The 26,351-nt window shown below is 48.4% G+C and overlaps 1 protein-coding gene and 1 long non-coding RNA gene across 8 annotated transcripts in view; one reads left to right on the top strand and one right to left on the bottom strand.

Moving 5' to 3' along the window:
• RBFOX3 (RNA binding fox-1 homolog 3) overlaps positions 1–26,351 on the top strand; it is a 463,533-nt gene that overhangs the window by 243,867 nt on the left and 193,315 nt on the right. The gene's annotated exons all lie outside the window — the stretch shown is intronic.
• LOC128343237 (uncharacterized) overlaps positions 23,811–26,351 on the bottom strand; it is a 31,620-nt gene continuing 29,079 nt past the window's right edge. The window contains exon 2 of the long non-coding RNA XR_008315402.1: positions 23,811–23,990. This is a non-coding gene — a long non-coding RNA (uncharacterized LOC128343237). The remainder of the gene's footprint in view (positions 23,991–26,351) is intronic.

Genomic DNA, 26,351 nt, shown 5'->3' with positions numbered 1-26,351 from the left:
GAAGGGGGCATATTGTTGTTTATTTCATGGAAGAGAATCTCTTCAAGAGATACTCTTCTGACGCAAGGATAGAGCAACACAAGGTTGGGCAGCTCAGCTGATAATCTTTATCCCAAATCTTGCGACCATCAGCTGGAAGAAAAAGAGAGAGAATAGGACCGCACTGGCCCAAGGCCTGCTTTAAAAACCACGGAGAAGAAGACATTGAAGCCAAATCACCATAAAAACTATGGCAGCATTCGGCTGTCCCTCTGTCCCTCAGCCAGCTTGAAAGGGCCAGACAATAGACAGACAGACACTAAGACTATGCACACCTATCTGGGAGTAAGTCTAATTGAACTCAGTGGGATTTACTTCTAAGTAAGCATGCACAGGCTGTTTTGTACAGATGGCATTCTTTTCAGAGGTGACTGCACTCTTGTCCTCCTCTTACAGTAGGCAATACATGAACTTTCTTCTTCCTTGCTCAGTTTTGATGATGATCAAACCAGGTATTTATGTTTTTAATAGTGCCTCAGGAGGTACCTGCTTAAAGTCCAAAACAAAATTTTGAGAAGTGCCCGCACTGCTGCTGAATGGAAGAGGGCACCATGATCATGGGTACCAGTTTTTTCTTTTTCTGCCTCTCACTTCCTTTCTGATTTTTTTTTAAGGCATGTGTGTCCCACCTCTTCACATTCAGCATATGTTTCTGTTGTAATTTCCCTCTCCCTTTTATATACGTGTACAATGATTGTCCCACTACGCCAGAATCAGAACCAGGGCTACTTTGGCACTTCTGAGAGAGCCATTCCAGAGGAAGGGCTGTGGCTCTGGTGCAGAGCATCTGCCTTGCATGAAGAAGGTCTCTGGTTCCATCCCTGGCATCTCCAAGCTGCTGCCAGTCCGTGAAAATAATTCTGAACTAGATGGACCATGGGTTGACTCCGTAGAAGGCGGTTTTCTAGAAAAAGTGGTTGTTCGCTTACAGTCTTCAATGGGCCTGCAGGAAAGGCTCAAGTCTCCACTCCCCATACCCCTACAGACAGGCCTACTTTGAACCTTAGCCCTGGTTCGTATCAGCATCCACTTCTCAGACAAATGCCCCAGCACAAGACCATCTAGTTGTGCAAACAGTGCACCACTTGCAGTGGCTCAGCCTGGATGGGGGTGGGGGGCAAAATTGGAAAAGAGCCCATGGAATGCCAGGAGCGGTGGCAGCAGCCAGAGGGGAAGCTGGCCACCTTCTAATCCTGTCAGTAATGTTACTGAGCCCTGGGCTAGGGAGGTTGCCTGCCAATGCAACAATGAGATGGCATTTAAAGATCCAAATAATAAAAACAGTCATTTGCTGCTGCTGCTGCTGCTGCTGCTGCTGCTGCTTCTTCTTCTTCTTCTTCTTCTTCTTCTTCTTCTTCTTCTTCTTCTTCTTCTTCTTCTTCTTCTTCTTCTTCTTCTTCTTCTTCTTCTTGTTTTGCAATGGGGCTGTGGCGGGGAGGGGCTGCTGGGGTGGGTGTGGCTATATGGGCCAGCATGGTGAACAGCTGCACTTCTGAATTAGTGACGAAACCACTGCGGCAGGTCCCTTTTTGATTACATATTTCTTTGCAAATTCATGTTCTGCCCCATTTTCATAAGACTTGCTTAACCAGATCTGAAGTGTACCAAGGGTAAAAGGAGAAGGGCAAAGGCGATGCTGTAACCTAGAAAAGGTTGCACCTGGATTTCCCACACACTGCACCCAGACCTGGGTTGGTTTATAGGTCGCTTGCTACCATTTCTACACAGAGTGGCGTAACGGGCAAGTGGTGGCATTCCACACCTGTCATCAGGTGCAGAATCAGATGATGTATTCCTCCCCTGCTGCCTTTACTCGGTCGCAGGCCAGTCTGTCAGAGCAGTCAGGTCGTGGGCACCACACTTGGATCCGGTTTGCCATCTCATAACAAAGGTCCACTTGGTCAGCCTTCTGGGTGCACAAATAAGTATTGGAGGCAGGCCACAGAGTCCCTCTCCTTTCCAGTTTCATTACAGATACCAGAGGTCATTTAGGGATAATTAGATTCCCCTCGCAGCAGCAGTTTGCTCATGAACCCCTCCAAGGTGTATGCCACAGTACATGGCTGAGTTTTTTAAGCCACCACAGGACTCTTTGTTGGCTTCACTACCTCTTCTTGACCCTTCTAGGTGTGCAGATTTGCTAAGAATAGTATTCAGGTGGTTAGTGTGTGCACCATCAAGGCTGGTGATAGGTTAGCTTTTCTGGCATCTGAGGAGGGGCAGGAAAGTGCAGCACAGCCTTGGATTTTGTCCAGTGCCCCTCAACTTCCCCATTCCATTGCACAGTTTAACCAGCAGATGGCAGCAACAGTATGTGCAGTGCATAGTGTTACAGAGGCAAAAAAGGCTTTGGTTAGGTTATCCTCTAGCTGGGACTGTAGCCCCCAGTAGAAAGAGCCAAGGGACTTTTTCATACCCACCTTTTAGTTCACATCTCCTCCGGAATGGAGGGGGTGTGTTCACCTATCAGCCAAATTTACCCCAAAGTCCCTGCGAGCTATCGGGGAGCACTTCCCACACAATTTGGGGTTTTCATAATGTGTTAGAGCCTGATGTATATCCAAGGTTACAAAATCCACTTTTTGTGTCAGTTTTTTGGAACAACTTCAAGTTTGCAATAAAGCCTCGCAGAAAAGCCATGGCAAAGCCTTCTGTCTGGGAAAGCTCCTGGTGGTGATAAGTGAGGAGGGAGGCTGTATTGCGGACTTTGATGTGTTCAGGGAAAGTTGGAATACCAGTTCTGATCACTGCAGGGGTTGGGAGGACGGTAAACGCCTAGTATTTGGAATGAGGTGACTGGATGACAGCTGTTTAGGGCTTGGTGAGCCAGGACATGAGGTTCCCATCCAAATTTTTCTCCCCTTCCTCTTATGAAGACGTCTGTGTTTGATTGGATAGGGTGTGCTGTCCTTAACATTTAAGGCATGTCCTATGGAAAGACTGGATGGGGGCATGCATGTGTGTCTTTCTCTGCTTGTTTCTCATGCCAGCCTAAGCACTTGCTTATCCTTATAGTAAACCTGTCCATGACAAGGATCTTTGTGAATCTGTAGGGTTTGACTCTTGCCACTCATAGGAAAAGGAGCCCTCTCAGCCTAGGAGCAGCCTGGCTGGATCAGACCCAAGGCCCGTCTTGTCCAGCATTCTGCTTCCTGTTGTGACCAGCTAGATGGCCAGGACGGAAGCCCTGAAACCAGGATATGAAAGCAACAGCCTCTCCCCACTGCCCCTGCCCCACAGCAGCCAGTTTTCAGCAGCATGCTGCCTCTGAACCTTGAGGCTCCATAAGGCCACCATGACTAATAGCCGTTGACAGACTTATCCTCTATGAATTTGTCTAATCCCCCTTTAAAGCCATCTAAACTAGTGGGCATCACCACATCTTGTAGCAGCAAATGCCATACATTAACTAAAACAGATCCCAGGCAGTTTGCCTCTAAGCGATTCAGTTCCTAAAACTCAAGGGCTAACTCTAATTGTTGCACCCTTTTTCTTAAGTTGGCTGCCAGATACAAAACAGATGAAGGCTGCGTAGCACTAATAATGAACTGTAAGAGGCTTAATTTTTGCAAAGCTGTTCTGCTTTCCACCTTACAGCAGAGGGCAGCCAGTGGCATCAGAGTTTACTCTGCTTCTTTCTGCCTGCCTGTATACTGAGTCTGGGGTGGGAAGAGGAAGAGCAGTCCTGGTGCTACCTTGTGACTTGTTTATAGTCTTGTGCCTGCAATGATCAAAATGGCAGTATGAAACTGGCAGACACGTGTCTTCAGACATTTGCCTTCAGATCATCAGTGTGGCCCTGAACGTTGGGCTTCCTAGCAGAAGTCCTGCTGCTGCTCAACTAGGATGATCATGTCCACATGGTACAGTGCATTCTTGACATGAAAGTCACCAGTCCTAAGGGAGGGGGGTGTTCTTGGAACAGCAGCAGCTGGATTCTGCTTCCTGTTACTTTTCCGCTGCGGCTGTGGCTGGCTGCAGCCCATGCCGGATCCACTAGAGGGCACTGCAGCTTAGCAGAGCCATGGAAGGCTTTGCAGTAAATCAATGGTTTGCTCAAAGCACAGCACTGGCTTCCCCAGAGGGGAATACGTGGCAGAGCTTCTCGTTTGCGTAATTTACAGGCACCCTGTTTTAAAACATAGCTCTTGGCATGGCCAAGGGGGTGTAGGCACCATTCTGAACTTCATGGCGTCTCCTGAACCAGAGATCGATAGAAATTAAAACCCATTGCCAGTGCTTTAAAACAAAGCAAAAACAGCAGCAGCAGCAGCAACAACAAAAAAAACCCCCAACAAGCAGTGCTTCCTCCTGCAGGGTTTGCAGCCTGAACGAACTCTGCAGTATTGAGCTAATGCCTCAGAACCAGCAAAGGAAATTGAGTGGAAACTGACAAGGGAACAGAGATGAAACTGACTTCTTTCTCTCCCATTGGCAGCTGAGAATGCAAGTACAAGCGATTGCCTTGGTTATTTATCTGGGTAATAAGGGCATCCCCTAGGTAAGAATAAATGGGGTGTGTGAACCAGATACAAACAGAGAGAAGTGCAGCAGGTCCTGCCTTAAGGATCTACAAGTTCAAGCTCTGAGTCTGCAAATCCTTACAGGCCGAGGTTTATTCACCCATGTAGTCCTCGTGCAAGAAGCAGGAAGGGCCACTCCTTTACACCAAGTATTTCTAAAATTCCCAAAGCAGGGTTTGTGGCTCCATGGCCTTCTGTATTGCCCTCTTTCTTAAGCCCTGTGCAGACATTCAGCCTGTGGTGTGGTGAGAGAGAGAGATTTGGGATCATGCTCCCTGTTACTGCCCCCCATCTCCACACATTCAGCGGAAGTGGGAATTATGGGAGGGGCGACAATGGATGCAGCCCTGCTTCTCCCCCTCTCTCCAGTGCAGTCACTGAATGTCCGCACAGAGCTTTAATAACACCTTTAGAGAAATACTGACGTCTTGCTTCTCTGAGTTCAAAGATAACTTGACATGAGCTCTGTGATGCTGTGGAATCTCTGTGACCATTGCTTCCTTTCCCCTTTTGGCCCCAGCACTGTAAACAGTTAAGTATTTCCATGGGTTACACAAAAGAAAAACTAAGGGCTGAGGGACGGCGTGGGGGGGGGCAAGGGTGGGGCTTTGCTGCAGCTGATCTCCACAAGCAGGGAGCGAGCGGGGAAGAGTCCTGTGTTAAGCCTTGGTGTCCTGATCACTGCCTGGCTCCCCTCCTGGGCATCACCATATCTGATTATCACGTTTGCAAGTCTGCAAAATTTAGTCTCCATTTAGGGGTGTACACGAACCGCAGTTCGAGAACCGGTTTGGCACCAAACCGGTTTGGATAAGGTCCGAACTGATTAGGCGCTGCGGGGAGGGGAGCGGGGAGCAGGAGCTTTAAGAAAGAGGAGAGCAGGCCCTTACCTGCTCTCTGCCGCCCCCTGCAGCTTCCTGCTGGGGTGGCACGTGGCCCAAGTACAGCCTGGTGCAGCGCCAGTATGCACATGGTGTCTGTGTATATGGACACACACACACACACTGCATACACTTGCACAGCACCAGTACACACATGGTGTCTGTGTATGCGTGGACGCCATGTGCGTGGTCAGCATGGTGTTGCTGACCAAGCAAATGGTGCCTGCGCATGCGCGGACACCCTGGGCGTACTGGCACCACACAAGGGTACTTGGGCCAAGTGCTGCCCTGCCAGGAAGCTGCATGGGGCAGCAGAGAGCAGGTAAGCAGCTTCTCTCCTCTTTCTTAAAGCCCCCGGTCCCCGCCCCGTGGCGCCGAACTGCTACTCGGACCGCGGTTCGTGCACACCCTATCTCAATTGCCCTTCTGTGTTCATCTTTTTAAAATTTTTGCTTTATCCAGCAAATTTTCATTCTTCGACAGCCAGAAAAGCTATTTTCCTAGGCCTGGAACCAGTGGGAGTAAAGTTCTGTGCTTTGAATGTGCTTTGGGCGATTGTCCTGCTTCATAGTCTAGAAGAGATCCCATGTGATCCCCCACCCCCAACGTTCAGCTAGAGAGAGTATGTGTGCTTCTAGGGATGCATGTCTACACACGTGTGTTTGTGCACGCTCTGGCTCTCCAGGGACTCATGCCGCATCCCCTCCACTTATTCGGAGACCTGCAGCCCATTGTTGCCCTTTGCTGGGGCCTGGCTGTGTTAGGCAGAGCATCCCTCCCCGCAAAGCATAGGCAGAGGAGTGGGTAGGCTTTAGCGCAGCCGGGTAAGCTACAGGTGGTATGAGCTGACAGTGACAGAGGGAGGGAAACTGGCTAAATTGTGGACATAAGAGTTAATAGGATTTGTAGGAGTATGTTTGTGGTTTGTGCCATTTCCAGACCTCCCAAGATCTTGCAAATTTACCTGAGGCAATCTTCAAACTTCAAGCACTGCTTTAATAAACTTGATTTGATCCTCAGGGCACCAATAGAGCTGAGCCTCACTGGCAGCTGGTGATTATTAGTGGTTTTAGTGGGGGTTTGAGGGGAGGGGGAACAGCGCACCTGCCCTCCCATTGTCCGTAACCTCTATTTGTCTAAAATATTTGCCCCTCTTTGTGGAGGGGTGTCTCTCAACAGCTTCCTCTTATCTAATAATGGGAGAAGGAAACTGCTATTTCTACCAGGTTTTTTTAAACCTCCCCCACCTGCCTGTCTGTGTATTATTGTCTAAGGCTGAGATAGGAATGCATAAACTAAAAAAAAAAACCCTCCCATTTCACTTTTGTCTTTTGAATTTGTGCAAGTTGTCTGTGTGTGTGTGTGTGTGTGTGTGTGTGTGTGTGTGTGTGTGTGTGTGTGTAAAGTATCAGGGCTCAACCCTCTTTAAAAGTTCTTCCTTCTAATACAAGGATGCGTAGAGGCTGGATGGGGAATAGCTAGGGAAGAGGTGGCCCGTGTTCATCCCTCTCTCTCTGGCAGCCCCCCAGAGTGAGGGAGATAATGAAGAAAATAGGGAGGGATGGAGCTGGAGGGCCCTCAGGAGCTGGGGGCCCGTGTTCTTTGAACCCTTTCGCTCAATTATAGCTACTCTGAACATTCTCAGAGGCTCTCCTTCACAGGCTCTGTAGCTCAACTGTTTCATTCCAAGGCAGTTTTCGGCCTAAACAAATGGTTCTGTTCCTTTGACTAGTTAGCATTTAATCAATGGGTGGGTTTGAGGCAGGGAATGCTGTGCACCAGGAGGTTTTTCACGCCTGCCTTTTAGCTCCTCTGGAATGGAGGGGGTGCATTCACATATCGGCCAAATTTACCCCGAAGTCCCTGCAAGCTATCAGAGAGCACTTCACAAACGATTCAGGTTTTTCGGTGTGCATTAAGAGTGTAGTCCGATTTATATCCGGATTTTTAAAAATCAACTTTTTGCATCATTTGAGGGTGGGGGGCAACTTGGAACTTTTGGTAAAGCCTGTTGTCTGGGAAAGCGCCAGGAGTCTACTGAAGATGCGTGTGCCTCCTCTCCAGTTCCGGGCACAATTCTGGGGGTCAGTCAGCAGCACATTGTGACTAAAAATGGGGGTGGGGTTCAGAAAGCCACTGCCAATGTCTGCAGCAGTTTTCCCTCTAATGTTTTTCGTCTATACGCAGAATGGGTTTTGTTCTGGGCTGCAGTGTCAAGGCAGTGTGTGTGCACACATATTCAGAGTGGGGCCTTCCTGATTCAGCCTTTAGTGGGATCTAAAATTACCTGAGCGGACATTAAAAAAAACCCTTGTGTGCGCATGCATGTGCACATGCCTTAGGGGGGACACAGGTCGGCCGTGCCATGCTATTAGCACAGCTTCAGTGGTGCAGCACCCCTTCTTTTGAGCCCTCATGGCTAAGATAAGTCCCCATAAGACAGAGCAGCAATGTTGTTCTCTTAGTAAGGAGCTCAGACACACGCACGGCACGCACGCACACACACACACACACACACAGGAATTCCACATTGCAAGTCTAAAGAGAGAGTTTTAATTGTAACGCAATATTTTTACAACTTTCATGTTTAAAACATAGTGTCTCCTCTGGGCTGGAATGAGAACCGTTGACACTTCTTTGTATGCCTATATTTTGCCCTGGACCCAGGGAAACATTGCTTGGGGCCTTCTCTGGGGATGGCCTGCCCCTCAGGGCCATGCTGATAAAGGCTGGCTTGTGTTTCTTGAGTGACCTTTTTAAGCAGAGGTCCAAGAGATAATTGGCCAGTAATGATGGTGGGTGGGGGGGGGGCGGATGCTGGGCTCCCTTTATTTGATTTGCTTGGGGGAACACTGAAATCCCCTCTAAACACTGAAATGGAGCTGCTCTGGGATGTTTCCAAGTTTCCTCCCTGGGATCTCTGGATAGGGTTGAGAGAGACGCCGCCTACCTCTAACATTGGAGAGGCTGCCACCAGTCTGTGTAGACAGTTCTGAACTAGATGGACCAATGATTTGTAGTATATGGCAGTTTCTTTCCTGGGCGCTTTCCAGACTAGCTGCTCATCAGCAACACAATGCCTCTGTTCAGGCAAGTCACATTCGGAACGTAAACAGCAGGGGGAGCAGTCTCGCAGCAACTAACAACCTGGGGAAAAACAGCAACCTTTTCATGCTGGATATACGACGACCCTTGCTCTATATCGCAGTAATTAAATTCACAACAAGGCATTGGAAATGAGGGTCTGCAGTGTCACGACACAGGAAGTGTGGAAGCACACTTCCGAGATGCATCCTGACCCCGTTGTAGGGTCTAGTCTGGAAAGCACCCTGGTCTTACCTGGGACCCCTCTCCACTACTTACTAGCATGTGGTTCTAACAGAAGAGTCTAGGGGCTAAAATGAAGTGAGAAACTAACCTGAGTAGCCCTCTGTAGTGGCAAGGGAGGATCCAGGTACTTATTGTGGGTGTCAGGCTGGAAGGGGCATTTTCAGGTGCGGAGAGTGTCCCCCTTCCATAACGACGTGCAAGAGTTACTAAAGGTGGCCATAACTGCCGTGAGCCTCTCTGCAAGTTGTAAGGCGAGCAGGTAGGCCTAGAGTAACCTTCCCACCCCATGACCAGAGATTGTACCTGGCTCTTCACATGTCAGAGAAACAAGCTGTTAAACCTTTCCATCTCATGGTGATGGATTCCCATCCAGTTTGGACCTCCGCTAGCAGAGTGGCCTTGGGCTTCTGTGCTGCTGGGAGAGCTCCTTCTTCCTCTGTGTGCTCTTCCCCTACCCCACCCTCAAAACCAGCCTGTTCCTCCCTACCAGAATGGCAGATGCAAATGCAGGGGGTGACATTTCAGATTTCTTGTTCATGTGCTGGTGGTGGTGGGTGGAGGGGAGCATCTAGTTAGGAATTAAAGCCCTCCCTTGGATATATTTGGTGTATAGGGCCAGAAACAAAACAAACACGCAACTTGTAATAAAAATCATTTGTTGGGATTGTGTATTGGCTTTAGACTTCATAATAAGTACAGTATGACAGCACAGGTAAATCAGCTCCCCCTCCCCCCGCCCCTTTTTAAGTAAAAAGATTTGTGCCTTGGCATTCATTTGCATTTTAAATGCAGACTCGTTTAATTCTTTATCATAATAGTTGTTCTGGGTGTAAAACCAGTGAGTTGGCTAGAGAAGCAGGTGCTGCTGAGGAGTAATTAGGTTTGGTGTGAAGTGGGGAATGCCCCCCTGCTCTCCCGAAATGATTGGAGAGGAGAGCTGGTCTTGTGGTAGCAAGCATGACTTGTCCCCATAGCTAAGCAGGGTCTGCCCTGGTTGCATTTGAATGGGAGACTTGATGTGTGAGCACTGCAAGATATTCCCCTCAGGGGATGAAGCCGCTCTGAGAAGAGCAGAAGGTTTCAAGTTCCCTCCCTGGCTTCTCCAAGATAGGGCTGAGAGAGATTCCTACCTGCAACCTTGGAGAAGCTGCTGCCAGTCTGTGAAGATAATACTGAGCTAGATAGACCAGTGGTCTGACTCAGTATACGTCAGCTTCCTATGTTCTTACATTGCAATCTCCATATGAGAAGATACTAGAAATGCATCTGTGGAGGTGGGGTGGGGAGAGAGGTAAAATTTATGGACATTTGAGGGTGGGGGTGGGGGGTAACATATTTTCCCCGTGTTCTTCTTTGTAGAAAATATGGAAATGGGGGGGGCAGTAGAAATACATGCAATATCTATTTTGTGTGTGAAATCTATGCTGAAAATAGTATAGTAAAAACATAAAATGCATGGAGTATAACTTATCACATAAAATATACTGCCTTGTATATTTATGAAATTTATAAGATATGGCTTGGTTTTATTCACAAGAAGTACAAATATATCCAGTATTAGTGATGGAGCAGCAGGCTGCTGCAACGAAAGACATTGTCAGTTGGGAAAATTGAAAACAGAAACCATCAATATTGGAGGAAACAAGATGAAATTATCATCGGGGCTTAGAAACTGTCTTCATACTTGATAGTGTCAGCGTTATCCAGAAATAGATGCAAAAACCTGCAACACTCTGTTGATCCAAGGCAATAGTGGGATGAGTGTAAACCTCACAAGCAACAAACCCTCTTTCAAATTCCTTCCAACCTGCTAGGGGGAAAAAAATTACGATCCTCCTAGCCTAACTGATCACAGTGTCATCAGTAAATCTTGATGTTGAATTAAACTTTGTAATAACATCAACTTCTTCACAAGTATAGCATCACGTAAAATCCATACCATGTAAACAATAAATATAGCTTTTAAAAAATACAGCCATCTCAAGTTTCTTTCTTTTAATCGGAATCAGTTTCTGAAAGATCAATAACTTCCAATTCTAAGCTTTCGTTTTTAATCTCTGTGGACTTAAGAGAATTGAAAGTTTGCATGGACTGAAACGAACTTCTCTAGTATTTCACATGTTAGTTCCTTTATTGGTTGTGTATATCTCCAGACATTGACCAGTTCCTTCCATCTTCTGAAGTGTGTCAGATAATCTCAAGCAGGAAAAGGGATCTGGGATTTGTACATGCCCACAATATACAGAAAATGTCATTGCCTAATACTGTAGAATAGTAAACTGAGTAGTTATTAGAGAGAGCATTTTGAGGGAGTTAAGGGCAGCTTGAAAATATTTTAAAATCTTGCCTTTAAAAAATTCACTTTTTAAAAAAGCCCCCCCCCCCCCCGGTGTTTCCTCAAGCTTTCCTGTTTTTCCATTGGAAACACTGAAAAAAAAAGTCTTGGAAAACAAACTACCCCTCAATTTCTCCCCACCCCCAACCCTAGAGTTGCATATCTCTGGTGATGAGTGTCTTCATGTAGAAACTGGAGCATAAGAAAGCTTTCACAGTGGCTATATTCATTGCTAGGAATGTGCAATGCTGAAACCTCACAGGAAAGTTTTGTGTCCAGGTAGCAATGTGAGAGTCGGAGTTGCCAGCCTGCTTTGAGGTTTGCTGGGAAGGAGCCATTAAGGAGCCACATGCCCGTCCCTTGCCTAGCCTTTTCTGCTGCTTAAGGAAGTTTGAGTGCCGATGTTCAGGGTTGTCCATGGCGGATAGTTGCTTAGTAGGGATGTGCACAAAATGGATTTTGCTATTTGTTTTGAGCTAAAATTTTATTCGAGAAACGTTTCGAAACAGCGGCAAAAGCTGGCTGTTTTGACGAATTGACCTTAAAATACTGGAAACATTTTGAGTGTTTCGAACACCATTTCGAGGCCTATTTTTCCAGGGAGAGCTGGTCTACCGATTGGGGTTGGTGGATAGACCAGCCCTCCACTCTGGACTTAGGGCATTGACCCTCTTTGGAGGACTGGTCTACCCACTGATCCCAATTGGTAGACCAGCTCTTCCTTGAAAACCAGGCCTCAAAATGGCACTTGAAACGTTTCGAGCCAAAATAGGGCTGTTTAGTTTCAAGCTCGAAACAGGCCCTTTATTTTAAGGGTGTTTTGTTTGTAGCTCGATACACTTGAAATGGCCTGTTTTGAGCTCAAATTGATTCACGTTCGAATCAATTTGCGCATCTCTACTGCTAAGTGCCCAGAGCTTTCAGAAGGACCCACTGCTGATCCCTGAGGCCATCTCTTGTTCATAGCCTCCGTGTGGCAACTCTCTCAGGTTCCACCTATGTAGGAGGGGGCCTGTGCAGGGCGGTTTGCCAAGGGCCTCCAGGAACCTGGACCTGGGTCTGCCTATATTGCAAGCTCTGGTTTTAAGGTATCTACATCACTGTATGGCCAGGTCAGGCATTTGCCTTTACTAATACACCATGCTGCCCAGCATTACAGAGGAGCTGTTTAACACAGATGAATTCATATGAAGCATTCTTATATGGCTCTTGACCTACTTTTGGAGCTGGGTGGTGGAGTTATTAATTGGCATTTATTAAGTGTTTTTATGTGCTGTGTACATTTAAACCCTCATAATGCAAAACACAAACCTAGGGAAAGAATGGGCTGGTTCAAACTGTTTGGGAAGGAGATGGATAAAACTGCTTAATATTGCCCATTGTGTGATAGTGTGAAAAAGCTTCTTGAAAAACATGCATCTTAAGGAGGGATTTGAAAGTAGGCTGTGCTGGCTTGTGAGAGGAGGATTATTCTGTCAACAAGGGCCAACATGGAAAGAGCCACAGAGGCAGGAGAAGGAGGTAAAAAGGGAAAGAAAAAGAAAAATCCTGGGAGTACAGTAAGCTTCTAATATTCATCCCAAAGAAGATAGATTGAACATAGAGAAGGTGATCCTTCTTCTTGGTGCAAGATTTGGGGCATCTTGGAGCACTTCATGTGAAATGAGTAGGTAAAAAGGCTGGCTTACATGCCAGCTCCTCTGCTTACAAATCAGTAGCATAGATCATGTTTCTTTTCTCTCTCCAGTATTTGCTTGCAACTCCAAGAAAACCCTGGCGGCAGGGGGAAAGTTGTATTTTTTCAAAAATAGTGTTCAGCAGTAGTGTTTGATCTTATTCTCATTCTTTGGGGTTTTAATGCTTGCTCATGTGTGTATCCATTCTGCACATATGCCTCCAGGGCTCAGGCTTTGGGCTTATTTTTAGAAATAGATAACCTGATACACAGAGAGAGGGAAAGCCCTACCAAATTGCACTGCAGCCTGTGCCATACAGTAAGAAGTTGTGCTAAGTTTGAATCACGTTTCAGGCAGTTGGGTTTTTCTTTTTTCTTTTCCCTTCTGTTTCTCTCCCCTCCCCCACTTCTCCTTCCAACCTCTTCTTCCCACTCTTGGGTATAGGGGCATTGTTTTCTCCTGTTGCAAATGAGCTGACAGGATACACAGTTTCACAATGAGGACTAGCATCCAGGCCGCAAACTTAGTCTGCCAGCAAACAAATTTTTCCTGCACAGCTAAACAGTTCTGTTGATACTTAGCAAACGTAATCCAAGATGCGCTTGCAAAATGATTCATGCAACTACACCCCTCCAAACTCTCCCCCGCCCCCCGCGCCACTGCACCGCACCGCACCTCACCCCGACACTGGCTTAATTTCTGAAGCAGGCTGTTTTCTGTCCTTCCACAGCATTTGGCAGTGTTAATCCTGTTGGCCTTGGCAGTTTTTGCAGGTGCTGAGAAGGCTTTTGTCAGACACTGGCTGGTTGGCTGACAGGAGAAGTAATTTTCTGTGGCACGAGCCCTTGGATGTAGCCCCAATTTTTGTGCTGGGGGGGGTGGTTGGGCTGGTGGGAAGAAGATCTAGCCCTTGGGGTGCTCTTGAGGCTGCTGCTCCATATGTGGTCTCCTAGACACACTGTGGGCCATGTCAGGCAGATGGAGCCAGGAAGCCCTTGTGTTGGTCTACCTTTGCAGCTCTGCCCCATAGGAGCTATCAAGCGAAGAGCAGGATGCGAAGGGAAGGGGCCAGCGGCCACCTCGCCTCAGGAAGGAGCAGCCTCTGCCTTAATTGTTAGTCGGGACTTGTCAGCGGCATTGCAGGAGCATGGGATAAAGTGTTCCAGTGAAAGAGATAATTGAAAATCAAAAAAGACTTTGTTAATTTGATTAGACAGAGCCGGAGTTGAATTGTTCTTCATCAAAAGAGATTTAATTTTGACACACAATTAAATCCTTCTGCTGTACTGGTGCCCTGCTCCCTTCCCAGCAACCGAGTCTGACTCAGGGAAGCCGGAGTGGGGAGCTTTAAAGGATGGTGAGGGGATTAAAGGGGCCAAGAGGAGAGAGGATGGGGGGGGGCTCCCAAAGCGGGGGGGGGGGGGAGGAGGGAGAGTGATTTGGCTGGAAAGAGATGGAGAATAAAATGTGGATTGAGGGGAGTAGGAGGAGATGAGATGGAGAGATCATTCCAGACCTGTGAAGCCTCCCTGTCTCTCTAACCCCCACACTCATCAGCTCAGGCAGGGAGACTTGCAGAACTGACACCTCTTGAGAGCTCACATCTCTTGATTAAGCAAGCGTTGGGCTGGGTGCCATTGAGGCTCAGTAACAAGGGGTGTGGGTGGGGGGGGAGAGGGCCGCTCTTCTGCTGGCATCCTTTCTTCTCAGCTCTGCTTCCCTCCCTTCAGAGTTTAGTTGCTGCTGGGTGTCCTGAATGTGGGACCCCTTTGAGTCACTGCCGCAGCCATTAGCAGTGAGCACTTTGTGGCGAGGTAGCTTTTCACAGGCAACCCAACGCTTTTGTGGGTATCTGTCTGTTAGTTTGGTAGAGCTCACATCACTACCCTAAAACTTTGCAAGGCCCTGTGGGAGGGGGAGGAGGAGAACTGAAATCTCCGCTCAGCCATGAAGCTCACAGGGTAGGTCGCCTCAGGCAAGCCACCTTCCTGCATCCTAAAATAGTTCACAGCAGTGGTTATATCAGGGGGGAATGAGGTGGGATTGGAAAGCACTCTTGTGCGTTTACACGTGCGGGTAACCTTTGCATGTTTGGCTGTGTGGGTGGTCGCTGTGTCTGAGAGTTTTGGTGAAAGGAGCAATGTCGGGAGAGTAGAAGGCACGTGTGGTGGGGCAGCCAAGCAGGAGCCTCCCCCTCCCTCCACGGCAATTGCAGAGAGCTCCTTGCTTCCAGGCTTACTTTTATCTTGCACACAGTCAGATATCGGGAGCTTGCCCGGCTCCCATGCTAAGGACAGAGACGTCTCTTACCTTAATTTCAGTCGTAGGAATAGCCCCCAAAGTGGTTCAAGTCTGGCTGTGCTCTTTGGGAACACCAGAAATGATTCCGTCTGCATCAGGATTGCCATATCCTGGCTTTCCAAATCTGGGTGCCTAATTTGCATAGTATGTAAATTGGCTTGAAAACAATTTTTGAGCAGAATAGCAACTGCACATTTTGCTCCCCAACTAGAGCCTAGCTTTTTCTTTCTTCTTCTTTTTAAATGAAAGCTGAAATCCGGGCAAATCTGGGTGGGCTAAGCAACCTAGGTGAGATGCTTAAAATCCGAGTGAACCCCAGAATTTGGGGGGGGGGCATGGCTACTCTAATCTGCATGTCCGGAGAGAGGCTGTTGTTACACACAGGACTTACCAAGCTTACAATACTGCCGAAGAGGTTTGCCATTGGAGCAGAGGGCTTTCTAGTGCTCAGGGTGAGCTTCGGGTACTTGTTCAGATGAGCAAACTGGTATATCGCAAAAGCAACCAAAGTTCTGTGGCACTTTAAAGACTAACTAATCTATTGTGTCTTAAATTTTCATGGGCTAGTATGTCTGATTCAAGACACAATGTGTGCTCATCTAGTCGGTGAAAGCTCATGCCCCCGATATACTGGGTAGGCATTAAGATGCTATAGGGCTGCAAGAAATGAACATGGCCACCCTATTGGAATATGAAACAATTATTGCTTGGCTTGGCATTTCCAGGCTCAGTGGCAAGTGGATAGGCTCTTTGGGTGGGGGGGGGGATGGGGCAGTGGAATGTGAAGGCGCCTGGGGTAAAGACCCTTCACGAAGGGCAAATGCTTGCTTGCCCCACCTGCACCTTCTTTGTGGTGCTTCACTACTCTCCATCTCTAGATCAGCAGCATTGCAGTCTCACTGGCTCATCTGGGGCGAGATAATTGAGCAAACAGGCAGGAGGCAGGGGACGCTGGGGCCAGTGTTAATTTAATTGAGTCGGTTTGTTCACAGCAGAATATTAACCTCTCGGGCAATAGCTTGAGCGAGAATTCTACTCAAGCGCTGGTTCAATGCGGGGGCTGCAAGCCGACATACCCCTGATATCATTGGCGGAGGGACTGTGGGAAGACTCCCAGCACACCCCTGCTCAGTAATCTGATGATGCAGACGTATTATTGCTGCAGCAGTCGGGGACAGAACCCGTGGGAGAGGGGATTGCAAATTAAATAACCCCAGTGGGACTGGCTGGAAGAGCTGGGGATGGGAAATGGAAGGAATGTCTTGCTTAAGTCTAGGAGAAGGGGGAGGCAGAGGGAAGCAGATCCTTGATTAACCAGGGGGAGGCGGCAACTGTGAGATACTGAAATTCCCCAGGGAAGTTGGGATTCCCTTGCCTCTCTTAGATTATGATGTCTGGTGGGGAGGGTTGCAGACAGGGCCACTGGGCCATTCACTGAAATGGCTGTGATGGAAAATGAGGGCACTTGGGCACATCTCCGTCTCAAACATCCTGCTGCTTAAGCAGCAAGGCATTGCTCAGGCACAGCCATGACACAGTGTGGCAGCTGAGGATCTCTGTGGTGGTGGCTTAAAAGCAGAAGGACATTGCAGGAGCCCAGGGTGTAAAATGGTTGCAGGAAGGGAAACCTTAATGGTTTCGTGCTGTGCATAAGGGCAAACCTCGCCTCTGGCAGCAAGGAAGTTGAGGCTTAGACCTGCGGGGGTATTATAATTGCTTGGCTGGCTGGCTGGCTGGTTTGGGAGGTAGGATGTGTGAGAGGGTGTGTGTAGGGCAGGGCTGCACAACTTCAGCTCTCCTGCAAATGTTGGACTAAATTTGGGATCCACAAATCTATACTTACTAGCCGACCCCGCACAGAGCATCTGTGTGCTCTTTGGGGCCGGCGGTTACCTCTCCCCCCCACACACACCTTCTGCCCCAGTCTCCGCTTCTGGGCCCAGCTGCCTCTCCCCACTGCCACTTCTGCCCCCACGCTTTCTTTCCCCCCTCCTGGGCCTTGCCTCCATAGCTGGGCCGGGCCTGCGCCGCCTCTGGCCTCTGTGACTGGGCCCACCGTGGCCGTGGCGACCAATCCTCCTAAGTGCGCCTCAGCCAATCAGGCGTGTCCGCCGCTCAGCCAATCAGCTGGGCTGCCGGGACGCATTTCTCCTGGGCACACCCAGGAGAATTATATATATAGATTAGCCAGCTTTTATTTGTGGTTGCCACTAATCCCCTTTCTTTCCTGAAATCCTTTTCTGGCACACAGGTAGAGGGCTCACTAGAGAAGCGGGTCTTTTGCCATTTGCACTGGGAGATGGAGATGGTAAGAAACAGTGGGAGCCCTCTCCTACTCAAAAAGGTTTCCTGCTGTTTCTTACCTTCTCAGAAATGGCAGTGGAAATTGTTAGAGAGATTTGGAGTGGAGATCATTTCTCTATCCCACCCGCAACGGAAGTGCACAAGTAAGGAGAGCACAGCTAATTCATACTGTCTGGAGGCATGGAGCAAAAGTTCTAAGTAAAATAGTTTATTTAGGAAATACACCAGGCCTACCTGCCTAGCTGCTTGCTGAATCAGGCAGGGGAGGGGAGGAAGAGGAAGTCTGTTTCTCAGGTGAGAGAGTAAAACCTCAGACTCTCAGTCTAACCAAGGGGAAGTAGAGAAAGTGTAGTCAGAGAGGGGACTTCCTTGCTCACTGTCTCTACCCCTAGTGCCCCTAGAGCAGGCCTGCTCAACCTCCTTCAGATGTTGGCCTAAAGGTAAAGCTAAAGTGTGCCGTTGAGGCTGTATCGACTCCTGGCGACCACAGAGCCCTGTTGGTTGTCTTTGGTAGAATACAGGAGGGGTTTACCATTGCCTCCTCCTGCGCAGTAGGAGATGAGGCCTTTCAGCATCTTCCTATATCGCTGCTGCCTAATATAGGTGCTTCCCATAGTCTGGGAAACATACCAGCTGGGATTCGAACTGGCAAACTTTGGCTTGATAATCAAGTCATTTCCCCGCTTGCCTACAATTTCCATAATCCCTGGCTATTAGCCACTGTAGCTGGGGATTATGGGAGTTGTAGTCCAAAAACAGACAAGGGGCCAAAGTTTAGCAGGCCTGCCCTAGAGCAAAGAGTCGACGCCATCAGAAGCTGCATCTCCAATAGAAATGAGACCTCTGAGGAGATCTGTGTGGTGCTGGGTGTCCTGCTAGCCAGAGGACTGGGGACACTCGCCACTGGTGAGCTGGCAAGTGGATTCGTAGATGCCTGCCCGTCATCCATCTCCAGTGGCTACTGGTTGGGGTTGATGAGAGTGGTAGTTCAGAAACATCTGGCGGGCTGAAGTTGTGCCGCTCTGGTAGTGGCTGGAGGCTGGGCCGGAGAGGCTGCAGAGCTAGAGGGTGGGAGGGGAGAGGGCAGGGAGAGCGAGTGCCCTGAGCTGGAAGAAGTGACTTAAAGTAGAGCTGTGCATTTTGGAGGGGGCGGGGGAGGTTGGCTACACTCTCACGTGCAATGAAGAACCCAGATTTTGGGTGGAGAGCTCCCCAGTAGCTCTCAGGGACTTCGGGGTAAATCTGCCCAATATGTGAATGTACACCTCTATTCTGGAGGAGATGCAGACTAAAAGCCAGGTATGAAAAACCTCTTGTCCCCACCAACCAATGACCAGTGGGTGCATCGTCAATGGCCAAGGGGTGCCTATACCAAGGGGTATAGTAGGTGTCACAGCACCACCTTCTGGGTGCAACCCTCAAGGTAAGAGCAGAGCCACTGTATCACAGTGCCCCCAAGTCCCAACCCAGAGAAGCAGCCCAAAAAGAAACCGTAGTTGGTGGTATTGAAAGCCGCTGAGAGATCTAGGAGAATCAACACTACCCCTATCTGTCTTCCGATATTGGCCATCCACCAGCGTGACCAAAGCAGTTTCTGCCCCATATCCAGTCCAGAAGCCAGACTGGAATGGATCCAAGCAATCATTTTTATCCAGGAGTGCCTGGAGCTGAGATGCCACCACATGCTCCAATACCTTGCCCAAGAATGGAAGGCTAGAAACCAGCCAGAAGTTGTTTAAGATGGTCAGGCCCAAAGAGGACTTTTTCAGGAGTGGTCTAATTATTGCCTCCTTAACATGGAGGGCACCACCCCCTCATTTAGGGAGGCATTTACTACCCCCACCACCCACAGACCCAGCTCCTCTTCTCACACATGTGGTAGGTCTCAGACTTCTAAGCAGCCTGTCCACCTCCTCAGGCAACACAATCATGATTAATCATGTCAATCGTGATTAATCATGACTCAGCTTGTCATACCCAAGAGAGACCAGGGTGTCGGCAGGATAGTTTGCTCTCTCAGCAGGAAAATTTCCCAGAGCCATCAAGAATCCATTAGGATCTATAAGCCTCTGCGGGTGGACCTTCCTAACTGGTCCTCTACTTTTGCAGAGGTGTGCTGGGTATACCTTCAGTCCAATCTTCACCAAATACTGATCTGTCCATTACAATGATATTAAAGCCTACTGGACAATCCATGGAGCACCACTGATGACCCAAAGACCAAATCAAGTATATGACATGTGTGGGACCAGATATCAGCTGAGAGAAGCCCATGGTTATCATGGAAGACATGAAGTCCTTAGCTGCACTGGAGAAGGCAGTCTAGGCATGGATGTTAAGGTCCTGCAAAACTAACAGTTTTGGGGTCCTTAACACCACATCCGAGGCTACTTCAAGCAGCTCAGGCAGGGAGACTGTTAAATAGAAGGATGAGAGGTAAACTAACAGAATCCCAACTTTGTCTCACGATCCCCAATACCACATGGCATTCAAAATGGCGGACAGTGCATCTGGTGAAGAGGATGGTCTGCCAATGGACCCGCGCTTGCCTTGACACATAACTTTGAGCCAGTCCTGCCTTAGAGTCTACTGTTCTTGGTAGAAGAAGGTGTGGAGCTTCTGTAACTCTAAATGTTCATTTTGGCTGTAGGGAACTACCTGCTGCTTTAGCTGCTTCATCTATTCACTCAATATAGAATTTAAGCAAAGGTGTTCTAGGCTATGCATTCTGAGGCCGTATTCGGACATAATGGGGAGCCAAAGATAGAACAGCCTGAATGTCTGAACACCTGAATGTGGGAAACTGCAGTTCGGACCCTAACTCAACCCGAAGGTTCACTCACCAAACTCCAATCTGAACACTCAGGTTGAAGTGCGGTTTGTTGCTCGGGCCTCCAGTTTGTGGCTACTTCCATTATGTCTGAATTCAGTAATGGAGGCAACCTTCACTGGAATTGAGGGAAAGAAGGTCCTTTCTCTCCATCCTGATTGGCTGCCTCGGCTGTCCGTCAATCAAGGAGGAAGCCTGGCCCTTCCAATGGCTGTCTATCAATCAAAGGAGGAATTCAGACAGGTCAGTGCTTGGAGGGGAGAAGGTAGCGGAACTGCAGGTCCATTGGACCTTTGGTTCTGTGTTATGTGCGAATTCAGCCTAAATTTCACTACAAGTTGGAGAACTGCAGCTAACTCTGAGAGCCAGATGGGAAATCACCCTTGTCTGCAGGGAATTAGCATGAGTGAGTGTCCAGGAAGTGTAAACTTCCTCCTCAGCATAAATAAACTCTGTGAAAGTCTCTAAAGTCCTGCCTTTCATTCTTCGAATTCTGTTATGGCAGTTAGGTGGTGTTGTCTGAACCATTTTGAATCACATGTCAGTTGCCTGTGGCTTTGGGAGCTTTGAGGCAGTGAGCTGCTTTTCAGGAGCCATGACTGCAGCCATAGAGCTGCGTGCGTGCGTGCGTGTGTGTGTGTGTGTGTGTGTGTGTGTTCTGTTCCTCTCCTGGCCTGTTATAGAAGGTAGGACTCCATGCTGCTTTATGGCAGGGTGTGGGAAAGGGCAGGTGAATAGACCACAAGTGCCCTGGGAAGGGGAGCCACGGGTCCTGAATCGGCTCCTGCTGTCCTGGAGGCGTTATGGCCACAGTTGACAGTGACTACCTCCTTCTAACTCCAGCGTCTCCACTTGGCAATAGGGGCTTTGGCTTTTCCAAGGCCAGGAAATGGAGTCCAAATTGAAATTGCAGTTCCCATTGTGAACCCATCTGTAAACTAGTGAGCCAACTGTGTCTGCTTACAGAGATGGAACTCTGTGGAGCAGACAGGATCACATCTGATTTTTCTAAAATCAAGTGTCTCCAAGTAGTAGGTGGTTCCTCTTTTGTTCTTAGCAGTATATTTTTGTTTACCTAGGCCTTTGGTGTATGATTGGGAGAGTTTCTTGCTCTATCCTAATTATTCTTGATACTAGTCATTTGTTATAGCCCCATGTATATACTTAACTTGCCTCCTAATTTGTTTTTTATTTTATTTTAACTTGATGATTTTATTGCTTGAGGGTATGATGATTTATTGATTTTGTAGACCACTTTGGGGTCTCTGGATAAAAGGCAAATACATGCAAAAAGACCCCAAACCTACAGCAAATAATCTGTAATATTGATAGTTTTGTACTGGTTTTTTAAAAAAACCAAAGCAATAAGTTTCTAGCCCTTATGATTGTGCTGAAAACCAAATGATGCTGAACCTCGTCTCAGAAAGGGCCACCACAGTGGAACTTCTAGTAGCGAGGGACAAAATTGCCATACTTTCCACGGCTTGTCACTCAAAGGGCAAATCCGGATGATACTTCCTCTGACCAGCCTGCCCCAAGTGGTAGATGTGATCACAGATGTCTCTTCCTTCCCCTCACCACACCACATAGTATTTGGATTATATGAAGAGGAGCAGCTTGGGCAAACCATTCCCACATGATCCAGGAGCAGTGCACTGGGGAGGCAGAGGTGCACACTCACCTCTTCATCACATAAGGTAGGCCAGTCAGGCAAAGTATTGTCAAAACTGGCCCATAGATTTTCTGCTGCCCTTTTATTCCTTTCCTTCACCAACTTCCCTTTCACCATCCCAGCTCTTGAGTGCAAAAGAAAGGTTGAGATTTATCAGAATGTTACAGTGCAATTGCTGGAGAAATTGGTAAAGTGGGTTTGGGGGGGGGGGTGCAGCGCCCAAAATGGCAGGGAAAGCATTGTTTGATTCTGGAGATCGCGTACAGGTTGAATTCTGTCCCTCCTTCCTTTCTCAGCTTGCACTGTTTAGGTTAGAGGTGCCCAGGGGTGTAGTGGAGGGGGGACCTGCAGGAACGGAGTACCCAAACTTCTTGGCTTCTCTGGCTCTTGGGGTGGGCATGATGGGGGCTGTCATGGAGAGCATCTGCAATAGGGTTGCCAACTGTCCCTCATTACGCAGGATGTCCCTCATTTCAGGGATGGAATGTTGGTCCCTATGGGGACAGCATTTGTCCCTCACTTATTCAATAGCATATAATTCAATTACATCTAAGTCAGTAATACTCAGGCTCTTGATTACCACTGCATACACCTCTCATCCCCCTCAACTAGCCCCGGCAAACTTGTGTCCCTCATTCTGGCAATGAAATGTTGGCGTTTACTTCTGAATGTGCAGCTCCATCACTGGAGGGGCCCACTCTAAAGTGGGTAGGAGGCAGGCAAGTTGCAAGAGGAGAGTGGTGGGGAGCCCTGCCGATCATTGACTCAGAGGCCCGCAAACCCCTGGAGCCGCCGCCAGCAGTGCTACAAATGTCGAAGCTGCGGCTGCTCTCTGTTTGGCGAGAGCAACCCCCGCTTGCTTTCCACGGTGTTTACCTAGACCATGTTGGCTTGTTGCCTTATTTGTTCCCTTCTAATTGAGCAAATGTGCTGTACGCATGGAAGCTAGGCCAGCATCGACTTTATTAGAGAAGAGCATCAATAAAAGGGCTGCACGTTAGGAGGCTGTGCTTGGGCTCTGTCAGATGAGAGGAGTTTTAAAGTTGCACTTTATTCATGATGTTTTGATTTCTCTTGCTCTGGGGATGTTGACTTTGATAGATTGCGATGCAGCAGCAGAAAAATATAATAATATACCATGGTAGCCAGCTTCCAAAGCAGAGGTTTGCTGTATGCCTGGCACCCATTCTCTCCTGGTTTGGATTATTATAACAACAGTAATCCAGAGCTAGGCTTAATTATTGACCAGAAAGGGTTTTTAAAAAATTGTCTGGTTTGGCTAATACTTGTAAAGTCTGCTTTAACGCTGACTGCTCACTGCAGTTGTGATGACTAGATTTGCTTTTGCTCTGGAATCTTTATTCTGGTTATGTGGATTGCCTGGCATTGCTGTCCTGACAGGTAAACTGACGTTACACCAGAGGTGGGCTGGGGTGGTGCCGGTGTTGTTGAAAGCAGTGTCCTGATGCAGTGCTACATGGTGAAGTGATTTCTATAGCACTGTGTGATAGCTGTGACTGCAGGTTATCTTGATGCTGTCTGGTGTGGTGCTCACATTGCTTATAGCACACCTGGTTATCTGTTCCTTCACGTGCTGCTTTATTAGAATTGCTTCCTGTGCCACTATGCAATTGGTTTGTTATGCAACCCTTTGGTAGCGCGTGTCCAGGCAAGCCCAGTCCTCACCAAACTGGCACGAGTGAGCTTCCTCTGGGCCCCAGAACTGCTCCACTTGCTGCAATGCCCAAGCAAGCTCCTGGCCTTTATTCCACAGGGAACTATGAAGTGGGTGCCCCAAACTCAGAACTCTTCTCCAGGAAAACTGGAACCGGAACATGATGTCCTTCGAGAGTGAGAAATTCCAAAGGGGACAAGCCCATCCTGATGCCTTGATTAGCATTGCTTCAAACCAATCATAGTAAATGAAAGGACAGTTTTATTGAGGAAGTGGGATAAGGGAATGTGGCATGGATATACTCGCTGGTGAGAGAAATAAAAACATCCTGTTGGCTAGGGAAAAGGTCCAAAGCAGACATCTTGGCCTCCTAACCCGTGGGAGGCGGAACTCTTCAGCCGACCCCTGCCTAGTTCAGCAGCCTCTGTGAAAGACAAAGAGGCTCTGCACAGGATCAAGTTGTAGAGCTTCAAGGGGTTTGGCGGGGAGAGGGGGCTCAGCCTGCTCTCCCCGCACATGAGCTGTTACTCGTTGCTGGGTGGCTGGATTGGACGCCCAGACAAGCAGCGGCTTTGGTTGGGCACTCCCGCACCCAGCTGCGGCTCTCTGAGGAGTTCTGGGGGTCGGGGGAAGGGGGGTGCCTCTGTGCGGTGCCCCAGCCCCTGGAGCCCCAGGGAGGCATCACACGACACCACCTTTCTGGGGCCTTCCCGGGGTCCCCCCCCGAATGTGTCAGCCATGGTTGCAAGCAGCCGCAGCTGACACACGATCGAAATAATGAGGTTAGTGGAGCGCTCGCTCCGTTAACCTCATTGAGCAGGAGGGTTCCTTAGGCGGGCTAGCTGCCCTGGAGCCACCCACGAGCCTGGTGGTTCCAACGACCCCTTGAAACCGGGCGAAGGGAGCCCCGCCCGGCTTCTCGTGATCCTGAGAAGAGCTTCAAAGGAATGTTCTTCCCTCACCTCCAATCAGTGGGTTTTATCCGTTTCAAGCCTTGTAGCATTTTGCCTCTGTGTGCTGTCCTACAGCTCTTTATTCTCTTGCTTGGTCAGTTTCTACAGCCCTGTCGGCTGCTTTAGCGCCAACATGCATTTCTGTTCTCAGCAGAGTGGAGCCAGATAGTTAGCCTGGGCTTTGAGCATGAGCAGACTGTTGGAGAGTGAGTGTGTGTGTGTGTGTGTGTGTGTGTGTGTGTGTGTGTGTGTGTGTTCTTGGATGAGGAAGGGACTAATTTAACCCAGCTGCTGGTAATTCAGATGATGCCTTTGGCAGTTCCAGGTTTTGAGGTATAAACAACACTAACAAAGCCCAGAGACCTCCCAGGGCACCACAGCCCATTGAGAGATAACACGTTGCCTGGGGACGGCAGAAGCAAAGAGGAGCCACCTCTGCTCTCTGTTGTTGGCTGGAGGCTTAAGGGAGGTTGCCTCTCCTGCTTCCCAGGAAGAACCCCATGGCCAGGGGAGGACCTGCCTGGCCCATCCAACTGCCAGTCGCTAAAGGATGCCAAGCTGACTGTCTAGTGCTTTGTTCTGTTTGTTTTTACAACCATCATTACTGCGATCCATCGTAAACCACCTTGTGGACCATTCCGTAGAAAGGCAGGGTATAAATCCTCTAAATAAATCAGTACAGTAAATCTATGGTGTGGGGGCATAGCGTCTGCTTAGTCACCCTCTTAGGACCTCATTCTGATTTAATAATATATCCCAGGTGAGAAATGCATGTTCCAGAAAAACCTCCTTGCCTGATCATCTTGTATATATAATATATGGCATTTGGCATGTTTGGGAAGTCTTGATCCCTTAGGAAAAGCTACCTAGAGCACCCGTTAGCCATCCTGGAGATTATTAAGGTTTTACTTGCCCACTTGCACAAGACTCAGTTTGAATGGGTTCCTGCTCAGCGCACTCAGTGAGGGGATAATGATCACTCGTCCGAGTGAGGGGAGTCTATCCCCAGATCTGTTTCCATCAAGTTTGTCCTTGGTACAGTATTCATTAATCCGTATGATGTATGCTGTGCAACACTGTGCCAACTCAAATCCCAAATGTCACCCAGGTAGACAGTATTTATTTAGTAGATTTGTATGCTGCCTTTTTCAAAATGCCCAAAGGCCGTTAACTATATTGGCTTTAAAATGGCATGCATAAAATAAAGTGTCTGTCATCTGAGAGAGTAAAAACGACAATGCCAAAGAGGCCTGCCTCAGCCTGGCCCAAAGATGCTCACCAACTGAGCCTCCATAGGTGGTGGCATGCAGTTCTACTTCTGTTGTAGATGAGAAACATGCTAAAATAACTTCAGTTTGCCACTTATGATACACTCCTGGTGCAGGTGAGTTATGTAAGTTGCACTTGCTGCTGCTTCCACAACTTAGTGCTTGGAAGTCCAGCAAAGATCGTTCTGATCAAAGGGATGTGTTTGGCCAGCTCTGCCCTGCCAGTGCCTGCAGAAACCTCCTCCCAAAATCCAGAATGCTCCCACACAGAGATTTTTGGCGTGCTAGGGCCACTTTGTTCAGGACTTTTCCCCTACGTGGGGATAATCTTCATGTAGATGAACACACACACAGTGGACTGTGGTCTATGGAGAGACCACTGGCCAGTTTCTGGTGGCCAGACAAGTGCCTGCTGGTTGCTGGGATTCTTGCAGAGTAGGACTTTGGTTGGATCAGCACTTGCATGCTTAGGCAAACGTACAGACTCTGATCACTTAACACAGATTAGTTATGCCTTCTGTTCAAGAGATCCTTAGGATCTGCTCTTGTCTTGTAAATTTAAAA

Source organism: Hemicordylus capensis, chromosome 2 (assembly GCF_027244095.1).
Source record: "Hemicordylus capensis ecotype Gifberg chromosome 2, rHemCap1.1.pri, whole genome shotgun sequence".
Taxonomy (NCBI): domain Eukaryota; kingdom Metazoa; phylum Chordata; class Lepidosauria; order Squamata; family Cordylidae; genus Hemicordylus; species Hemicordylus capensis.
Note: the sequence above shows the minus strand (reverse complement) of the source record. Positions and strands in the feature narration are given on the sequence as shown.